The following is a 20088-nucleotide window of genomic DNA, read 5'->3' as shown; positions in this document are numbered from 1 at the left end:
AAGATACGCTCAAAGTAACGCTCAACCCACGTGACATTGACCGCGCACATCGACTAGGATCTTTCCAGCCTAACAAAAATAGGCCGATCATTGTGAAGTTCACGCATTTCAAAGATAAAGACTGTATTCTTTCTAACGCAAATAAGCTGAAAAATACTACGTACAGCATTTCGCAAGATTACTCGCCTAGCACCCGCTTGATACACAAGCAGCTGATTGCTTTTGGCAAAGCCCAGTCCCGACCCTATAAACTTGGATACCGAGAATTAACCATCGATAAGGTCACTTATATTCTTGATCCGACTACGCAAACGGTAGTCCCACATGCCCCGTAGCTATCTACTAAATTCCGTGTTGAGTCTAATGTAAACTATATTTCGCTCATTTATACCAACATTAGGAGCTTACTGCCCAAACGCGATGCCTTGCACCGCCTAATTCAAGCAAGCGACTGTAACTTGGTTCTGCTAACCGAAACATGGCTTAATGCATCTATGTTGGACTCTGAATTGCTTCCTCTGTTCAACGACTTCGATATTTTCCGTTGCGATCGCAAAAACAAGCGGGGCGGTGGAGTGTTAACCGCCGCTCACCACAGTTTACAATGCTGCGCTGTCGACATTCCTTCGAGTCTTGAAGTGGTCTTTATTCACTGCAAAGCTGTCGTTCCACCCGTTGTCATTGGCGTCTGCTACCGCCCCCCTGATTCCGATCCTTCTTTCGTTGGCGAGCTTCATGATGCTCTACAACTATTCACATCAGCCTCGGATAACGCCCCTATCCTCCTCTTTGGTGATTTTAACTTCCCCGCGATAACTTGGTCTGACCTAGCATTAGCGATGTCAAAACAGAACACTGAAAGTGACTTCATAGACACTTGCCTTACTTTCAACTTATCTCAAATGATTAGCTTTCCTGCACGAACGACCTTTAATTCATCAAGCTTATTAGATTGATTTATAACGACCCAACCAGATAAAGTTTCTTCCGTTTCTAGTCCGAGCACCCTGAGTGATCATGCCGTCAATAATGCCACTTTTCAATGCAACTTGCCCAATCCAAAAAAAGTAAAAAAGACGATAACCCTATACGACAAAGTAGATTATCAAGGTATGAATGATGAACTAGCTTCCTTTTACGATTGGTTCCTCGTGGATTTTTCCAAACGTTCTGTTGACGAAAACTGGGAGCTCTTCAAAAACAAAATGCAGCAATTAGTAAACATGTACATCCCCACAATTACCATCACAGAACGGCATACTTCGCCATGGTACAATAATACTTTAAAAGGGCTTAGCAACAAAAAGAAAAGACAATTCCGGTCAGCCAAAAAATCAAAGTCCAATCACGCTTGGGAAAAATATTGTGAGACTGAAAAACTTTACGCATCCATGATCTCGGACGCTAAGCGGACGTTCTTCTAGTCAACCCTACCAGACATGCTACGCACAAACCCCAAAAAGTTTTGGAACACTATAAACCCAACTCATGCTAAACCCATTTCCTTATTGGATCAAGAAAACATTCCAATCCCAGAGTTCAAGGTCGCCGAAACACTAAACTCTACGTTTTGCTCAGTGTTTACCGATGAACCTGACGATGTATTTCCATGTGTGCCCGATGTATTTCCAAGTGTACCGTCCCATGATTACCCTGCTATGCCCAGTGTCATTTTCGAACCAAATGGCATCACACAAGTCATTGATTCCTTAAAAGTGACGTCATCAGCTGGTATTGACTGTATAAATTCCAAAGTTTCAAAAAATACCAAACATCTCTCTGCTGTCATATTGTCGCACATCTTCCAGCAATCACTGTCATCTGGAGTGGTGCCACGGGACTGGAAGGTTGACAAGGTCATCCCGATACTCAAGAAAGGTCCGTCATCCTCACCTTCAAACTACCGCCCCATATCACTAACATGCGTGTGCTGTAAAATAATGGAACACATAATTTATTCTCAAACAGTCAAATTCCTCATCTCTGTAAACGTTTTCCATCCCAGTCAGCACGGATTTCAGAAAGGCCTCTCCTGTGACACACAACTAGCGCTCTTTATTAACGACATCAGCTCAAGTATCGATCACAATATTCCTGTAGATGCCCTTTTCCTAGATTTCGAAAGGGCTTTCGATAAAGTACCCCATAAACGCCTTTTTTTAAAACTTTCTCGTTTAAGCATCGACCCAGAAGTTCTAGAATGGATACGAATTTTTTTTGTCAAACCGGGAACAGTTCGTTTACTCCAACCAGGTATCATCTACCATGCGTCCCGTCCTTTCAGGTGTACCTCAGGGTACGGTGCTCGGTCCCCTTCTATTTTTAATTTATGTTAACGACCTACCTAGCAATATATCTTCCCAAATCCGTCTATTCGCTGACGATTGCGTGATCTATCGCCCTATTAACTGCCCTAGTGACTCTCAGATCCTTCAAAATGGTCTAATAACTATTGAAACGTGCTGCAAAAATTGGCTCATGATTCTGAACATTAGGAAAACATCCGTCATTTCTTTTCATCAAAGGAAATCCCACTCGGCTCCTTCATACATTTTTCTGGTTGCGAAATATCCCCCGTGAATTCCTACAAATATTTAGGTGTAAACATTACTCCAGATCTTACTTGGTCCTCCCACATAATAAACATTTCTAACGAAGCAAATAAAGTCCCTGGATACCTAAGAAGAAAATTACGACTTGCTCCCCCTTCTGTTAAACTTTTCGCATATCAAACACTAGTCCGTCCGAAACTTGAATACGCTTGCGCCGTCTGGGATCCCCACCAATCTAATCTATCGAAAACATTAGAATCTGTCCAAAATAGAGCATCTAGGTTTATATATTCAGATTACTCGCGCCACTCAAGCGTTACTAACTTAAAGATCAAAGCCCATCTTCCCAACCTTGAACTTCGACGCAAAGCCGCTAGATTAGCTCTTTTTCATAAATTTTTTCACTCACTGTCCGACGCATCTGTTATCATGCCCGCGCATCGCATATCTTGCCGCACGAACCACAACAACCCAGTTTCAGACAGCGAAGGATTGGAATGACCTTCCGCCCCACGTCGTGCGCCACTCCAGCCCCATACTTTTCAAAACGCACATCGAAGAAACCCTGTATGAAATGCCCACCCCTCATGTAACACCCCGCCCTGGGGTTTTTGAGGTATAATAAATAAATAAATAAATAAATCACGCGCGAACGCGTTAGATGTAGTAGCTTAAATAAGTTCTTGACCTACCTGTCGCGTGAGGCCGTCTATCACGCCGGAATTTACCCACACCGTGGTTGTACGACATCCCGGTCATACGACGCTTTCTCACGGTCCCTTGAAAGTAGTATTATCGGGGTTCCATTGTATCTACAAGTCGGGCCTAAGCCTTTCAGATGCCGAATGCCCATAACGCGTGCAAGAAGACTACCGCCACAGGATCCCGAGGAACACAACGCGTTTTTCAGCATCGTGACATAGAGCCCTAGCCACCATGCAGTGTACCGAACCAGACCAGCGCGACACGATTGATTACCTCGATGGGCGCAACGTCACCATTATGAGGGCCTTCAAACGCACCGCCCCTGCATCTCTCTCAAAAATAAGGTGCTAGTCAAGGTAAATGTCGACCCTAAATCGAGAACAAACTACCTTCTCGTCATCCCTCATAGTCTCCGTGATTAAATCTTCGTACAGGCCACTACGACTCATAAATAGGGTTCCTCGGCACAGCATGCACGTTGCAGGAGATCTAGACGACATCCAAGGGACCGCCTACTCACATCCGGCGTCGCCCAGTACGTGCGTACCGGCGGTTACTGGCAGCGAAGGAAAACACCGGTGACTAGACCCATTGGACTCCTGCTGCCCTTTGCCGTACCATCTAGAACCTTCCACCAGATTGGAATGAACCTCCTATGCACATTCCCTACATCACGAGCCACGTGCTAAGGATTGTCGTAGCCGCAGACTACCCGACGCGCTCTGCAGTTGCCGCCGCTCTTCCCAACATGCTTTCTTAAATGTCTTTAAATTCTCCATCAACCAGGTTAGGCTGCGTCATGGAGCCCCTGGAGCCCTAACACAAACTACGGAACAGCCTTTACTGCAGAACTACTAATGCGGATACTTTTGTGGCACAACACAGATCACCGAACAACCGCGGCGATGCACACTTCAAACAAATAAACGAACCGAGCACCTGAACCTCACTATCGCGTATATGCTGTCTGTGTGTGTCTACGTTACACACAAAATGGGGGACGAAATCCTCTTTATGTGTGATTTGCGTACCACCATGACGAACAGAGTAGAACAGTGGGCCTGAAAATTAATATGCAGAAAACTAAAGTAATGACCAACAACCTCGGTACAGCACAGAAGTTTGAGATAGGGGGCGAGGTAGTAGAAGTGGTAAAAGAATATATCTACTTAAGCCAAGTTGTGAGCCCGGATCCCGACCATGAGGCAGAGATAATTCGAAGGATCAGAATGGGGTGGAGTGCATCTGGCAGACATTCTCAGATAATGAATAGCAGCCTACCATTGTCCCTGAAGAAGAAAGTGTATAACAGCTGCGTCTTACCGGTGCTCACCTACGGGGCAGAAACCTGGAGGCTCACTAAGAGGGTTCAACCTAAATTGAGAACGACTCAGAGGGCAATGGAGCGGAAAATGATAGGTGTAACATTAAAGGACAAGAAGAGAGCGGAGTGGGTCAGGGAACAACCGCGTGTTAAGGACTAGAAGAAATGGACGTGGGCAGGGTGTGTAATGCGTAGGCAAGATAACCGTTCGTCATTAAGGGTAACAGAGTGGATCCCTAGAGAAGGCAAGCGTAGCAGGGGGTGGCAGAAAGTTAGATGGGCAGATGAGATCAAGACGTTTGCAGGGAAAAATTGGTCACAGTTGGCACAGGACCGGGGTAATTGGAGAATAATGGGAGAGTCCTTTGCCCTGCAGTGGGCGTAGATAGGCTGGTGATGATGATCTTTTAGGAAACTTTGAGATGACTGCTTTCGAGCTTGTCTACGGAAGACTGCCGGTAGCGGTGCTTGAGGTCATGGTGCCAGGCGTTGAATGCGACAACATAAACGCAGATGTCCAAGGATACCGTCAGAGTGCGGAGGATATTTGTCAGCTTGCTCACATGCGCTCAAAACGGCATTTTAAACCGTACCATGTTCAACGACGTGTTTAGCAGATCGTCTAAGAGGTTGTTCTTAACGGCGACAAATGGACAGCAGGACGACCGACGCAGGATGATCAGTACTCCTTTATATTGGGCCCAGATTGGATGTTATGATGCCAACGTAGGCATTAAAAATGCCACTTTTTCTGCTGTATTCTTTTTTTTATTGTACTAGTCTGTCAAAAAATCGCTTCTCTTTTATACAAAACACACCATAATTTATACAAATTTGAGGGAAGTCGCTACCACTATAATACGTCGTGGAGAGCCGGGCAGATAGGGCTCCTTTGTCGAGCTCGAAGCTCCCCAGGAACACAGTTATGCAGCATGTTTTTGATGATTGTGCAAATAAATGTACAGGCCTACGTCTAGGAATGGTTCCAAAAATATAGAAGGTGAGCTTTTTTCATATTAGCTCCTAAAAGTTATGTTTTTCTTTTTTTTTCTTCAAACCTGCGTGCCCATGAAATCGTTACTGTACTGTATAGAATTGCAATATTCCGTGTGTTTACTTAGAACTGTAAGGTACACACGTGAGTAAAATATTAAGTTCCAAGTTGAGCACTTTTTGTAATATTCAGCCTCGAAGTTTGAAGAAAATTGCACTGTACAGACAAATTTGAATTTCTATTCCGATAAATGTATACATTTGAAAAAGTAAAATATTAAAGTTGCAATTTGAGTACTTTTTGGGATATTCACCCTAAAAGTTTGAATAAAATTGCACTGTGAGCCGAATTTGACTTTTTATTACAAAAATGTATACGTTTGACGGCACCGAAACATTTTATATAAATGTACACCAAGCGGAGATTACGCATACCATTTACGAATTGCTCCTCATAAAAGGTTCCGTAGCTAGAGTTGCTAAATTGGCCGAGGTGCATCAATATGTAGGGGTCCACGTTGTCGCGTTCCAAATTTTTTAAAAGTGACATCAAATTTTCCCCAGAGAAAATATTGCTGAATCTTGACAATGGAGTAATCACAAAACGATATAAAACTTTTTCAAGCAAATTGAAGAGGTCGACCAGCCACACTTCGTTCGATGTTATCTGAACTAACCCAACTTGGATTTTCTCAGGTCTGCCGCTTTCTTAAGAGAAAGATGGTTAAAAAGCGAAGGTTCCTCCATTCAAAATCAACCAAATCAAACTCCCCAGTCAACCGACCAAAACACCAAAGTCTAAGCTGCAAAAATCCCAGGCTAATGTGCGATTAAGCTCGGCCAAGGTCCAAAGCCAGTGCCCACGCTACGAACCCATACAAAATGCTGCGCGCCTGGAATGCGTTGATAGGTCATTCGGATAGCCGCCCGTTTCAAAATGTGGAGGATTCAAGTTCGAATCCCACTACGGGAAGCGTTTTTTGATTCTAATTGGCTGCACATGTTACAGTTCCCCGCTGCAGCTAACCCCGCAACCGTCGGGCGTTTTGGTCGGCTCTGGGGTTAGGTTTCCGGTTTCACGGCATAAAGGTCCCGGGTTCGATTTGAGGAACTCCCAAACCACAAGTTCTCCTGAGACAAAAAAACTCCCAATGCCTGCTCGTCGAATGCTTGCCTCTTTGCCACTTTCCCTCACTTCGTGGACTAGCATTTTGCCCCTGTCTACTTCGCTGATGATGGCGGTTATTTGTTAACGATGAGCACGGACATAACGTAAGCTGAAACAGCTTCTGTAATAAATGTGCACACAAAATAACCGTAACGGTGCCTCCCGCTTACGCCAGTATTGGTGCAGCGGGCTTAGCATGAAAAGTAAATCTATGTCGCTCAATGGACAGCTGCCAAAAATGCCCGTGTAGTGAGTGGTGAGGGCAAATAGGGTACGTTAGCACTGATCACATTCGTTATCAATTGGAAAATAGCGCAAAGTAGATAAAACAGCACGCATCGTATATCGCAACGTTATGGTCCCACAAAGGGTTATAACCAGCTAAAAGCGCGATTTAAAGTCTACTTGTAAGCTTCCCAATAGGGTACGTTCAAACTTATGAGGTAAAGGGACTGTTCAAAAAAAGGAAATCTGTATAAATGAAACGTTGCACGTACTCTACAGGGACATAAGTTTCATTGGAAATAGACACTAGGAGGTACTATGTGACCTTTCAATTATTAATTTGGGAGTTTCATTCACCACACCTACAGTAGGGTATGAACTAGCCGCGAGGGCGCGTTGTCTAAGGCAGTGGTTCTCGAATGGGGATCAGCGGACCTCAGGGGGTCGGTGACAGCATTTCAGAGGCCCGCGAAGCCTCCCTCAAAAATTGCCCCACCCCATTCTTTTCTCGAATTTGCCATAACTTGCTTGCAATGCAAAAAGGCGGCGTCGACCCCTTACATGTAAGTTTAGTTGCTTCACGTAGCACTTATTTTGGCATCTCCTTTTTGCAAAAGATGCCACCTTCGAGAAGAAAAAAAAAACACACCGAAAAGGCAGCATATGGGTGCTTAGAAGACTTCGATTCAAGAGATAAAGTCTGTAGCATCATGGCGTGCATTATTATTAAGGTAAAAAAGGTGGTCATAGGATAAGTGTGCGGGCGACGTAAGCTGCAAGTGCAAATTGCTTGAAATTATAACACCGAGCAACATAGGCTCCATTGTGGGGTCCCCCATCACTCTTGCAAGCCCGCAAGGGTTCCACGAGTCATGGCTGAGAACCACTGGTCTAAGGCGTTCGTAGCTGAGCGGAAATGCGGGTTTTTGATCCCGGAAGAGGTGGCTGCTTTTCTGATGGAGGTAAAAAGCGAAAACGCCCTTGTGTCGAGATTTCGGCGCACGTAATTATCACTCAAGAGCCCTCTCATAACCCACGTGTAGCTGCGGCGCGTTAACCCCCATAAACTGACTGTTGGGATATGAGATGCGACGCAGTTGAGGAGTACAGAATAATTTATACCAACTGAGTATCTTTAAAGGTTAGTGAAAACTCGACAGGAAGAAGTCAGTAGGTGTTCGCCTAAATCTAAAAAAAGACTGTGGGCGATATCAGAGCATACCAAAGGCTTACGAACCATGTTATCTGGCTGTGTTCAGAACTCGAGGCATTGACTTTCACAATCCAACATACCTTGGCGAACTGTAAATACTTGGTAAAAATGCGCAAATTTGATCAATTAACACGCCCTTAAAAGGTAAGTCCCTGTCGTGGCGTCATGAGCAAACGTTAGCACTGGAAAGAGGAAATGCTGCTTGTTTACCTTACCGTGATGCCAGTCAGTGACTCCAAAAAAAAGTGACCCGAGCGAAAATGAAGTGTTCATTTTATAGTACCTCCGAACTCTAAACTTTTCCATCTGCGTGCAATTTCATATCCTTTCTGACGCGTCGCACTGTTTTTTAGCTGGTTGACATAAAAGTTATATTTTATTCTTCCCGCAGTGCGCACGCAAACGGGTTGAGAGAGTTATATTTTATTTGCTCGGTGTTTACTTGAAATCGCGCAGCTGACGGCCGTGCTTAGGCCATCCACGTGGCAAACGGATTTCGCGTTCGCTTCCAGTGGGTCCCTTCCCACGTAGGTCATCCACGTGGCAAACGGATTTCGCGTTCGCTTCCAGTCGGTCCCTTCCCACGTAGGTCATCCACGTGGCAAACGGATTTCGCGTTCGCTTCCAGTGGGTCCCTTCCCACGTAGGTCATCCACGTGGCAAACGGATTTCGCGTTCGCTTCCAGTGGGTCCCTTCCCACGTAGGTCATCCACGTGGCAAACGGATTTCGCGTTCGCTTCCAGTGGGTCCCTTCCCACGTAGGTCATCCACGTGGCAAACGGATTTCGCGTTCGCTTCCAGTGGGTCCCTTCCCACGTAGGTCATCCACGTGGCAAACGGATTTCGCGTTCGCTTCCAGTGGGTCCCTTCCCACGTAGGTCATCCACGTGGCAAACGGATTTCGCGTTCGCTTCCAGTGGGTCCCTTCCCACGTAGGTCATCCACGTGGCAAACGGATTTCGCGTTCGCTTCCAGTGGGTCCCTTCCCACGTAGGTCATCCACGTGGCAAATGGATTTCGCGTTCGCTTCCAGTGGGTCCCTTCCCACGTAGGTCATCCACGTGGCAAACGGATTTCGCGTTCGCTTCCAGTGGGTCCCTTCCCACGTAGGTCATCCACGTGGCAAACGGATTTCGCGTTCGCTTCCAGTGGGTCCCTTCCCACGTAGGTCATCCACGTGGCAAACGGATTTCGCGTTCGCTTCCAGTGGGTCCCTTCCCACGTAGGCCATCCACGTGGCAAACGGATTTCGCGTTCGCTTCCAGTGGGTCCCTTCCCACGTAGGTCATCCACGTGGCAAACGGATTTCGCGTTCGCTTCCAGTGGGTCCCTTCCCACGTAGGTCATCCACGTGGCAAACGGATTTCGCGTTCGCTTCCAGTGGGTCCCTTCCCACGTAGGTCATCCACGTGGCAAACGGATTTCGCGTTCGCTTCCAGTGGGTCCCTTCCCACGTAGGTCATCCACGTGGCAAATGGATTTCGCGTTCGCTTCCAGTGGGTCCCTTCCCACGTAGGTCATCCACGTGGCAAACGGATTTCGCGTTCGCTTCCAGTGGGTCCCTTCCCACGTAGGTCATCCACGTGGCAAACGGATTTCGCGTTCGCTTCCAGTGGGTCCCTTCCCACGTAGGTCATCCACGTGGCAAACGGATTTCGCGTTCGCTTCCAGTGGGTCCCTTCCCACGTAGGCCATCCACGTGGCAAACGGATTTCGCGTTCGCTTCCAGTGGGTCCCTTCCCACGTAGGTCATCCACGTGGCAAACGGATTTCGCGTTCGCTTCCAGTGGGTCCCTTCCCACGTAGGTCATCCACGTGGCAAACGGATTTCGCGTTCGCTTCCAGTGGGTCCCTTCCCACGTAGGTCATCCACGTGGCAAATGGATTTCGCGTTCGCTTCCAGTGGGTCCCTTCCCACGTAGGTCATCCACGTGGCAAACGGATTTCGCGTTCGCTTCCAGTGGGTCCCTTCCCACGTAGGTCATCCACGTGGCAAACGGATTTCGCGTTCGCTTCCAGTGGGTCCCTTCCCACGTAGGTCATCCACGTGGCAAACGGATTTCGCGTTCGCTTCCAGTGGGTCCCTTCCCACGTAGGTCATCCACGTGGCAAACGGATTTCGCGTTCGCTTCCAGTGGGTCCCTTCCCACGTAGGTCATCCACGTGGCAAACGGATTTCGCGTTCGCTTCCAGTGGGTCCCTTCCCACGTAGGCCATCCACGTGGCAAACGGATTTCGCGTTCGCTTCCAGTGGGTCCCTTCCCACGTAGGTCATCCACGTGGCAAACGGATTTCGCGTTCGCTTCCAGTGGGTCCCTTCCCACGTAGGTCATCCACGTGGCAAACGGATTTCGCGTTCGCTTCCAGTGGGTCCCTTCCCACGTAGGTCATCCACGTGGCAAACGGATTTCGCGTTCGCTTCCAGTGGGTCCCTTCCCACGTAGGTCATCCACGTGGCAAATGGATTTCGCGTTCGCTTCCAGTGGGTCCCTTCCCACGTAGGTCATCCACGTGGCAAACGGATTTCGCGTTCGCTTCCAGTGGGTCCCTTCCCACGTAGGTCATCCACGTGGCAAACGGATTTCGCGTTCGCTTCCAGTGGGTCCCTTCCCACGTAGGTCATCCACGTGGCAAACGGATTTCGCGTTCGCTTCCAGTGGGTCCCTTCCCACGTAGGCCATCCACGTGGCAAACGGATTTCGCGTTCGCTTCCAGTGGGTCCCTTCCCACGTAGGTCATCCACGTGGCAAACGGATTTCGCGTTCGCTTCCAGTGGGTCCCTTCCCACGTAGGTCATCCACGTGGCAAACGGATTTCGCGTTCGCTTCCAGTGGGTCCCTTCCCACGTAGGTCATCCACGTGGCAAATGGATTTCGCGTTCGCTTCCAGTGGGTCCCTTCCCACGTAGGTCATCCACGTGGCAAACGGATTTCGCGTTCGCTTCCAGTGGGTCCCTTCCCACGTAGGTCATCCACGTGGCAAACGGATTTCGCGTTCGCTTCCAGTGGGTCCCTTCCCACGTAGGTCATCCACGTGGCAAACGGATTTCGCGTTCGCTTCCAGTGGGTCCCTTCCCACGTAGGCCATCCACGTGGCAAACGGATTTCGCGTTCGCTTCCAGTGGGTCCCTTCCCACGTAGGTCATCCACGTGGCAAACGGATTTCGCGTTCGCTTCCAGTGGGTCCCTTCCCACGTAGGTCATCCACGTGGCAAATGGATTTCGCGTTCGCTTCCAGTGGGTCCCTTCCCACGTAGGTCATCCACGTGGCAAACGGATTTCGCGTTCGCTTCCAGTGGGTCCCTTCCCACGTAGGTCATCCACGTGGCAAACGGATTTCGCGTTCGCTTCCAGTGGGTCCCTTCCCACGTAGGTCATCCACGTGGCAAACGGATTTCGCGTTCGCTTCCAGTGGGTCCCTTCCCACGTAGGTCATCCACGTGGCAAACGGATTTCGCGTTCGCTTCCAGTGGGTCCCTTCCCACGTAGGCCATCCACGTGGCAAACGGATTTCGCGTTCGCTTCCAGTGGGTCCCTTCCCACGTAGGTCATCCACGTGGCAAACGGATTTCGCGTTCGCTTCCAGTGGGTCCCTTCCCACGTAGGTCATCCACGTGGCAAACGGATTTCGCGTTCGCTTCCAGTGGGTCCCTTCCCACGTAGGTCATCCACGTGGCAAATGGATTTCGCGTTCGCTTCCAGTGGGTCCCTTCCCACGTAGGTCATCCACGTGGCAAACGGATTTCGCGTTCGCTTCCAGTGGGTCCCTTCCCACGTAGGTCATCCACGTGGCAAATGGATTTCGCGTTCGCTTCCAGTGGGTCCCTTCCCACGTAGGTCATCCACGTGGCAAACGGATTTCGCGTTCGCTTCCAGTGGGTCCCTTCCCACGTAGGTCATCCACGTGGCAAACGGATTTCGCGTTCGCTTCCAGTGGGTCCCTTCCCACGTAGGTCATCCACGTGGCAAACGGATTTCGCGTTCGCTTCCAGTGGGTCCCTTCCCACGTAGGCCATCCACGTGGCAAACGGATTTCGCGTTCGCTTCCAGTGGGTCCCTTCCCACGTAGGTCATCCACGTGGCAAACGGATTTCGCGTTCGCTTCCAGTCGGTCCCTTCCCACGTAGGTCATCCACGTGGCAAACGGATTTCGCGTTCGCTTCCAGTGGGTCCCTTCCCACGTAGGTCATCCACGTGGCAAACGGATTTCGCGTTCGCTTCCAGTGGGTCCCTTCCCACGTAGGTCATCCACGTGGCAAACGGATTTCGCGTTCGCTTCCAGTGGGTCCCTTCCCACGTAGGTCATCCACGTGGCAAACGGATTTCGCGTTCGCTTCCAGTGGGTCCCTTCCCACGTAGGTCATCCACGTGGCAAACGGATTTCGCGTTCGCTTCCAGTGGGTCCCTTCCCACGTAGGTCATCCACGTGGCAAACGGATTTCGCGTTCGCTTCCAGTGGGTCCCTTCCCACGTAGGTCATCCACGTGGCAAATGGATTTCGCGTTCGCTTCCAGTGGGTCCCTTCCCACGTAGGTCATCCACGTGGCAAACGGATTTCACGTTCGCTTCCAGTGGGTCCCTTCCCACGTAGGTCATCCACGTAGCAAACGGATTTCGCGTTCGCTTCCAGTGGGTCCCTTCCCACGTAGGGGTGCTTGGAAACGAGGCTGCGGACCAGTTGGCTCGGGAAGCGACATCGTGCACTCGTCTTCTGAAGGTGGCTCCAGATGAACAGCGCATTTTAAAAACAATCATACATGATCATTTCCGCTCGCTTCGGCGACCACAACATCGAGTTTGTGTCACAAAAGGAATGAAGAGGACAGAGGCAACCTTACTGTTCCGCATCCGGACCAACTCAGCGCGGACACCGGCGTGGCTCCATAAGCTGAACATTATCGCTTCACCTCCGTGTGGAACGTGTGGGGCTACAGGCGACATCGGTCATTTTATTATGGACTGCCGAGAGCATGCGGGGGAGCGGTTAGCTTTGTTTAAAGAACTGCGAAGGATGGCTGCTCCGCATGCCTCTTTGAACGATTTAATTTTCCCGGAAGGCCATTGGATCACGAAGAGGGACATCTTTCGTTTGATCCTGCAATTTTTACGTGTCACAAGCCCCAGCGAGGCATGGTGAATTCCCGCGCATAGCGGTAAAAAGGTGCTCATCGGGTGAGCAATTGCCGGCATACCACGCAAGGCTAGGTCCACCCGTCAGTAAACATCACCACCACCACCACCATTCATTTATCGCTCGGGTCGCACCCACTACGAGGCTGCGTCATGCGTACTGAGTGCCCAGTTTCACGACGCCATCGCAGACTTTATTAGGGGGAAGTTGTATTCTCCACAATGGCGTTTTCGGCACAAGCGTTTACGTTTGATGGCCCTTGCGTTTTGGCACAGGCGTTCATGTTTGATGTCAAGTAAGATTTGGGACCGTAATTGCATACTTTTCTATATGCAGTTATGAAAAACCGGCGGCTCCCTACGTCAGAATATTTAGCCTTATATTCTCAGGACTCTGTGTGCTGACTTTCCCCTGCCAGCCGCAATATTTCCAGAAATGTTGCTTCAATGGTGTTACAGCACCGGCGTATTTCGGAATTATTTTTATTTGCATGGAGAAAAAACGGCCGCCATGCTTAGTTTCATCAGCCTATATGGTCGACTGCGGGATGAAGGCTTCCTGTCCTGCGCCACAGCAGTCCATTCCTCCCACCCGATCTCCCTTATTTTGTCCCTCCATTGAGTTAATGGCCTTTTGCTTTACGAAGATTCGCTTTCGCGGGTCCAGAAAAAGAGTGCCCCGTAAAAGGTGATATTAGCTAATTCGAGCGTCGACAGTGAAGTATTTGCTCATTCACCCTTGTGGTTCACCGGATGTCACTTCTCCGATTGTCTGAGACGGGACAGATTCATCATCATCATCATCATCATCATTCTATCTACGCCCACTGCAAGGCAAACGTCTATCCCAAGGATCTCCAATTCTCCCGGTCCTGTGCTAACTGCGACCAGTTTATCCCAGCAAACGTTTCTATCTCATCTGCCCATCTAACTTTCTGTCCCTCCTGCCCCACTTGCCTTTTCTGGGGATCCGCTCTGTCACCGTTAATGGCCAACGGGTCGTTATCTTGCCGTGGCATTGCATGCCCGGACCACGCCCATTTATGTTCCTGAATTTCTGCTCATGTGTCCTTAACACGCGTTTGTTTCCTGACCCACTCCACTCTTTTTTCGTCCCTTAATTGATGGAATTGCAAAATGAGGCCAATGGTGCTGCCTAATATCGGGCACCATTGCCGGTAACGCCCTCCCTCACCAGAGCAGGGTTACCACCTTAGCGTAGCGCAACGGCCACAACATCCCATGAATACGTCAATTAACCCTCGACGTGACAGATTGTTGCAGTCTGAATGATATTTCCTGTGGGTGATGTTAACACATAAATCAATCCGTGAAGATTCCGGAGGATAACCGTATGTTCCTGCACGTTGGCATGAGAATGCACTTCGAATGGGCGTGGGTGTCGAGCTGTGGTCGGTTGCGGCCGTACTGTGAAGGAGTCACGAAGGGCGAACACTTCCATGCATGCGGCTTTTGTTCATATCAGTGGAACTTGATATCATTGAGATGGTAGTAACACCCCAAATAGTGACACCACAGCGAGCATAAGGGCATGATAAAGTGTGCTATAAATCGTCTACGCAAACTGCGCCAAAGCACTATTCTCCAACACAAATATTCGTCAGCACGGAACTGCTGACGCCAAACAGTGAGTCAAGTGAACAGAGTTTTTGTTCACGTCTTGCGTATGGCAAAGTAGACAACGAATTTGCTGTAGTGGAAATGCGCGCTTGCCTATTACAGCCACAAGGAACTGTTGTAAAGATGGCCAATATAACGGGTGAGTACAAACGAGCAAACCGCTCTGTACGGCTGCTGTTCGTTTAGGGCCGCTCGCTTGCCGACCTCAGTAGGCAAGGGCTCAATCTCAGAGTCGACATCGTCAAGCTCCGTTCGCATGCATAACCAGGGGAAATATAGCCCTCTGTGTTTGCTCGGTGCAAGGCACACCCTCATGCCTTTTTCCAATGAGGGATGAGGCCTGGGCAGTGGGAGTCATTGATACAGTGCAAAGGAAAATTTATTGAATATATATTTCAGAAACATATGAGGCATTTTTTTTAAATGGGCCAGATGCACCTAACGCGAATTGGAGAAACAAGCGAAGTATTTTACCGGAACTAAATGCAACGCCGTGAAAGCTATTATTTGGCATATTTTACATGTCATCTAGGGGAAGGTTATGGCCACAAGTAATTAAAAATTATTCCGTCAATTTGAGCAATACCAGGATGATAAGTTTTAATTTGTTTCCTGTTGAATTGAAACACTTAAGTTGATGCGGCATTCATATGAAAACTTTATGTTAATTGACTAACATGCATGGAGCCATTGCGGTTTGGTGGAAAAGGCACTAGAATATGCAACAGGGCTTCAAGAACCCTAGAGCTAAATAAGGAGAGCAGGTGATTCCTCTTGGCAGCATTAGCAGCTCTTTTCGAAGTTTACCCTAGGAGAATTTTTTGGGGCATGCCATGAGGCACTCATGAATTAGGCAAGCTCTTCATTGCTTTGCCATGAATTCCCAAAACGCTTCACAAGAAGCCTGCTCATGTCCTCTTCTTCACCTTAATGAAGTGCTTCCTACTGTCAGAAGGAAGGGGGGGGGTAGTTTCCAGTGCTTGTAAGCTGCGGCTTTCAGTTAAGTACCAAAATAGTAAATATGGATGAAAAAATAAATATAACTCGTCGTATTTCGTAGGGACTAGTGAGACTAAGTGAACTCATTGTTTGATATCTCTGTTTTATTTCGTTCACTTTTTCTTCCATTCACTTCCCCTTTGACATCTTGGGTCAGAAATTTCGCCGATCTCCTAATGGCCGTCTGAATTCATAATAGGCCAGCTCCGAAAAGATAAAGAAAAACTTTCGGAAACACCCACGAAACAGACTAAGCAGTAAAGCCAAAAGCAAACTCCCATTCGGCAAATGAATCTGGCTAATTTTGATCCGTGAAACCGGAGGATCTGCTTATTTTTGATACGAACTAGAATTTCCGTACACGTTTTCAGCACATCTTCTCAACTATTTTCTGGCTACGCGTTTTTTTTTTAAGGGAAAGTTGTCGAGTTGTTCTTGTCAATTTTATCCGACTCAGTTTCGGTTTCTGGATCTGGCTCATTTCGAAAAAAGAAACACCTCATTTGTCCTGCAGTGGGGACAGATTGGAGGAAGAAAATTGGAATAGTATATGGTTTTTACTGCGTAGATAGGCTGGTGATGATGATGGCGATAATGATTACTTCGTGAGCTGTAGATGACGCATGTCCTGCGAAGACAAAATGCAACAGCGCGCGCCCAGAAGGCTGACTTATGGTAAGCTGCGTTTGAAGGTCCTAGGTACGGCGACGTTGCAACCCTCGAGGTAGTCGGTTATGACGCGTAAGTCGGGGTCGGCACGCTGCTGGGCGGCTAGGTTGCTCTCGGTCACGTTACCGAAGGACGCGCTGTCGTCATCGGAGTCTTGTGCTGGTGGGTCGACGGGGGCGCGGGACAGGCAGTCGGCGTCGGAGCGTTTCCTGCCGGATTTATAGACGACTGTAACGTCAAACTCCTGCAGGCGCAAGCTCCACCGCCCAAGACGGCCACAGGGGTCCTTCAAATTGGCGAGCCAACACAGCACGTGGTGGTCTGTCACAACCTTGAATGGTCTTCCACCCGCCGCGGTGGCTCAGTGGCTAAGGCGTTGCGCTGCTGAGCACGAAGTCGCGGGTTCGATTCCCGGTGGTGGCGGCCGCTTTTCTGATGGAGGCGAAAAGCAAGAACGCCCGTGTGTACGAGATTTCGGCGCAGGTTAAAGATCCCCAGGTGGTCGAAATTAATCCGGAGCCCTCCACTACGGCGCGCCTCATCGCCTGCGTTGCGTCGGCGCGTTAAACCCTACAATCAATCAATAAATGGTCTTCCATACACGTATGGGAGAAATTTTGAAATTGCCCATATAATGGCCAGGCACTCTTTCTCAGAGGCACAGTAGTTTTTCTCCTCCTTCGACAGACCACGGCTGGCATAGGCGATTACCTTTTTGCACCCGCTTTGTTTTTGGGCGAGGATGGCACCCGAACCTATATCACTGGCGTCCGTGTGTATTTCCGTTTCGGCGTTTTCGTCGAAATGAGCGAGCACGGGCGGGCTTTGCAGGTGTTTTTGCAACTCGCAGAATGCTTTTTCTTGGTCGTTTTCCCAGCTGAAATGGGTGCTATCTTTCTTCAAGTGCGTGAACGGTTCTGCAATGCGTGCGAAGTTTGCGACGAAGCGCCGGTAGTATGCGCACAATCCGAGAAATCTTCTCACGCCCTTGTCTTTCGGCCTTGGGAAGTTCGCAACGGCTGAAGTTTTTGCTGGGCCATGTAGGACTCCCGCGGCGTTGACGGCGTGGCCCAAGAACTTGAGTTCCTCGTACGCGAAACGGCACTTTTCAGGCTTCAGCGTTAACCCCGACCTACGAATGGCCTCAAGTACAGACTCCAAGCTTGCGAGGTGTTCGTCGAAAGTCCGGGCGAATACGACAAAGTCGTCGACGTATTCGAGGCAAGTGTGCCACTTCAGGCCAGCTAGCACAGTGTCCATGACTCTTTGAAACGTTTCTGGCGCCGTGCACGGACCGAAAGGCATCACCTTGAACACGTATAGGCCATCCGGGGTTATAAATGCAGTCTTCTCTCGGTCTCTCTCGTCCACTTCAATTTTTCAGTAGCCGGTCTTCAGATCCATCGATGAGAAGTACTTCGCATTGCAGAGGTGGTCGAGGGCGAAGTCGATTCGGGGCAGGGGTACACGTCCTTTTTGGTGATTTGGTTCAATATCCCGTAGTCAATACAGAACCTTAATGTTCCGTCTTTTTTCTTCACGAGTACGACCGGCCCAGCCCATGGACCTTTCGATGGCTGTATTATGTCGTCACGGAGCATGTCGTCGACTTGAGTCCGGATGGCTTCCCGCTCTGGCTCCATCTTCGGTTATTATCCGGTGTTTCGCTAGCGGTGTATGACGTTTTTTGAGTTTGCCGAAAAACACTCGCTGTAGCGACGGAGCAAATCCAGTAATCTGTCCCGATTTTCTTGCTGCAGCGCCGGGTTCACGTCGAAAGGTTGCGGCGGTTTGGAAGCATCTGCGCGTGCGCATTCAAAGTTAGCGACCGCGATCACTTGACTTGCTTCTTGGGTTGCTTCGAGGAACGCAATTGCAGCGCCCTTGTTTAGATGCTGGTACTCCTCGGTGAAATTGGTGACCAAAACCTGGGATTTGCATTGCTTAAAGCGCGCGATGCCTCTGGCGGCGGAGACACCGTGGTGGAGAAGCAACCTTTGGTCACCCTCTACGATAGCGTCGATGTCAGGAGCAGCATTCTCAATTAGACGGCGATCATCAAGCATGCGCGGGGTGGCAGGGTGACGTGATCGTCGGCGATCCTTAGAACAGCATGGTGATCGGGGTTCAGTGGCGGTGTCGTGGAGTGATCAGAGGAAAAAAAGTTATGGACTTGGTCTGCAGATCAATTATTGCGCCGTTGTCCGTCAAAAAGTCCATTCCAAGTATTACGTCGCGGAAGCAGTTAGGTAAAATTACGAACGCAGCAGGGTACGTGATGCCGTCTATGGTGACGCGGGATGTGCACGTTCCACTTGGCGTTACGAGATGGGGTCCTGCTGTGGGTATATGCGGACCGTCCCATCTTGTAACTTTCTTCCGCTTAGACGCGAATGATTCCCTCATCACCGAGTAGTCGGCTCCCGTGTCGATGAGGGCGACTACCTCAAAGCCGTCGATGGACAACTGGACGTCGGACGCTGCCTTCCTCGAGTTCCGGGTGCGTCGGGGCGTCGCATCTCGGCTTGTGCGTTTTGAAGGTCAGGTACTGTGCGTCGTCGTTGTCGTCGTCTCAGCGGCAGGTTCGGTCATGTCATGTACGCGCCGCGCCGCGTGCTTGTCGTCGTGTTCAGGAGTCACGTCAGGGTTAGGTCGGGTCGTCGGGATGAGGGCATGTCGTAAGTCACAGTCGTCGGCGAATCGTTGCGTCGTTGGAGGGTTTTCGTTTTTCCGCCGTTGTGCAACTTCACGTCGAGATGTTGCCGCCTTTAGTTTCCCCCGCGTGTGCTGGGGGACCTTCCACGTGCGAAGTCAGCAATGCTACGGCGGTCCGGAGACTGGTACGGGTAGGGCGACGGCGAACGGTTGAAACGGGCTGGTCCACGACTGGTGTTCGACAGGTATTCTTCAATCTCAGATGGGCGCTGGCCGGGTCGGGGGCGTGGTGCGTCAACGGAAAAACCACGAAGTCCGAGTATCTTGTATGGGCAGCAACGGTAGATGTGGTCGGCCTCTCCGCAGTGGTAGCACAGAGGAAGATTATCCGGGGTCCGCCGTACGTCAGTCTTCCTGGGTGTCTGGTTTCGTACTACAGGGGGTCGGGCGGGAGACAGTGGGCGGCAGTAGGGCGGGGCCTCTTGACGATGTGTTGGAGGAGGGCGGGTCGATGAACAGCCGCAGAGTACGTCATAGCTTGGGGCTCGCAGTGAACTTCGGATGGCACATATGTTCCCAAAGCGTTTTGAACTTCTTCCCGGATCACGTCAGTTAGGCAAGCGACTTGAGGTGTCGGCGTAGTCGGGAAAAGTTTGCGCAGCTCCTCTCTCACTACTGCGCGGATGGTCTCGCGTAGGCTATCAGCCGGAATCCGCATGTTGTCGACGTAGTTCGCACTGGCCGCGCCAACAAAGTTCCATTCATACTGCTTAGCACGCATTTCAAGAGCCTTCTCAATCGTGCTGGCTTCGGT

General features: G+C 49.8%; 1 protein-coding gene across 1 annotated transcript in view; it reads right to left on the bottom strand.

Moving 5' to 3' along the window:
• Nucleotides 1–20088, bottom strand: part of LOC144140856 (juvenile hormone acid O-methyltransferase-like) — a 54522-nt gene that overhangs the window by 16031 nt on the left and 18403 nt on the right. The gene's annotated exons all lie outside the window — the stretch shown is intronic.

This window comes from Haemaphysalis longicornis, unplaced genomic scaffold (genome assembly GCF_048455015.1).
Source record: "Haemaphysalis longicornis isolate Haplotype H1 unplaced genomic scaffold, Haemaphysalis longicornis Haplotype H1 scaffold_52, whole genome shotgun sequence".
NCBI classification, from domain to species: Eukaryota; Metazoa; Arthropoda; class Arachnida; order Ixodida; family Ixodidae; genus Haemaphysalis; species Haemaphysalis longicornis.
The sequence above is the reverse complement of the archived record's forward strand: the minus strand, read 5'-3'. Positions and strand labels throughout refer to the sequence as shown.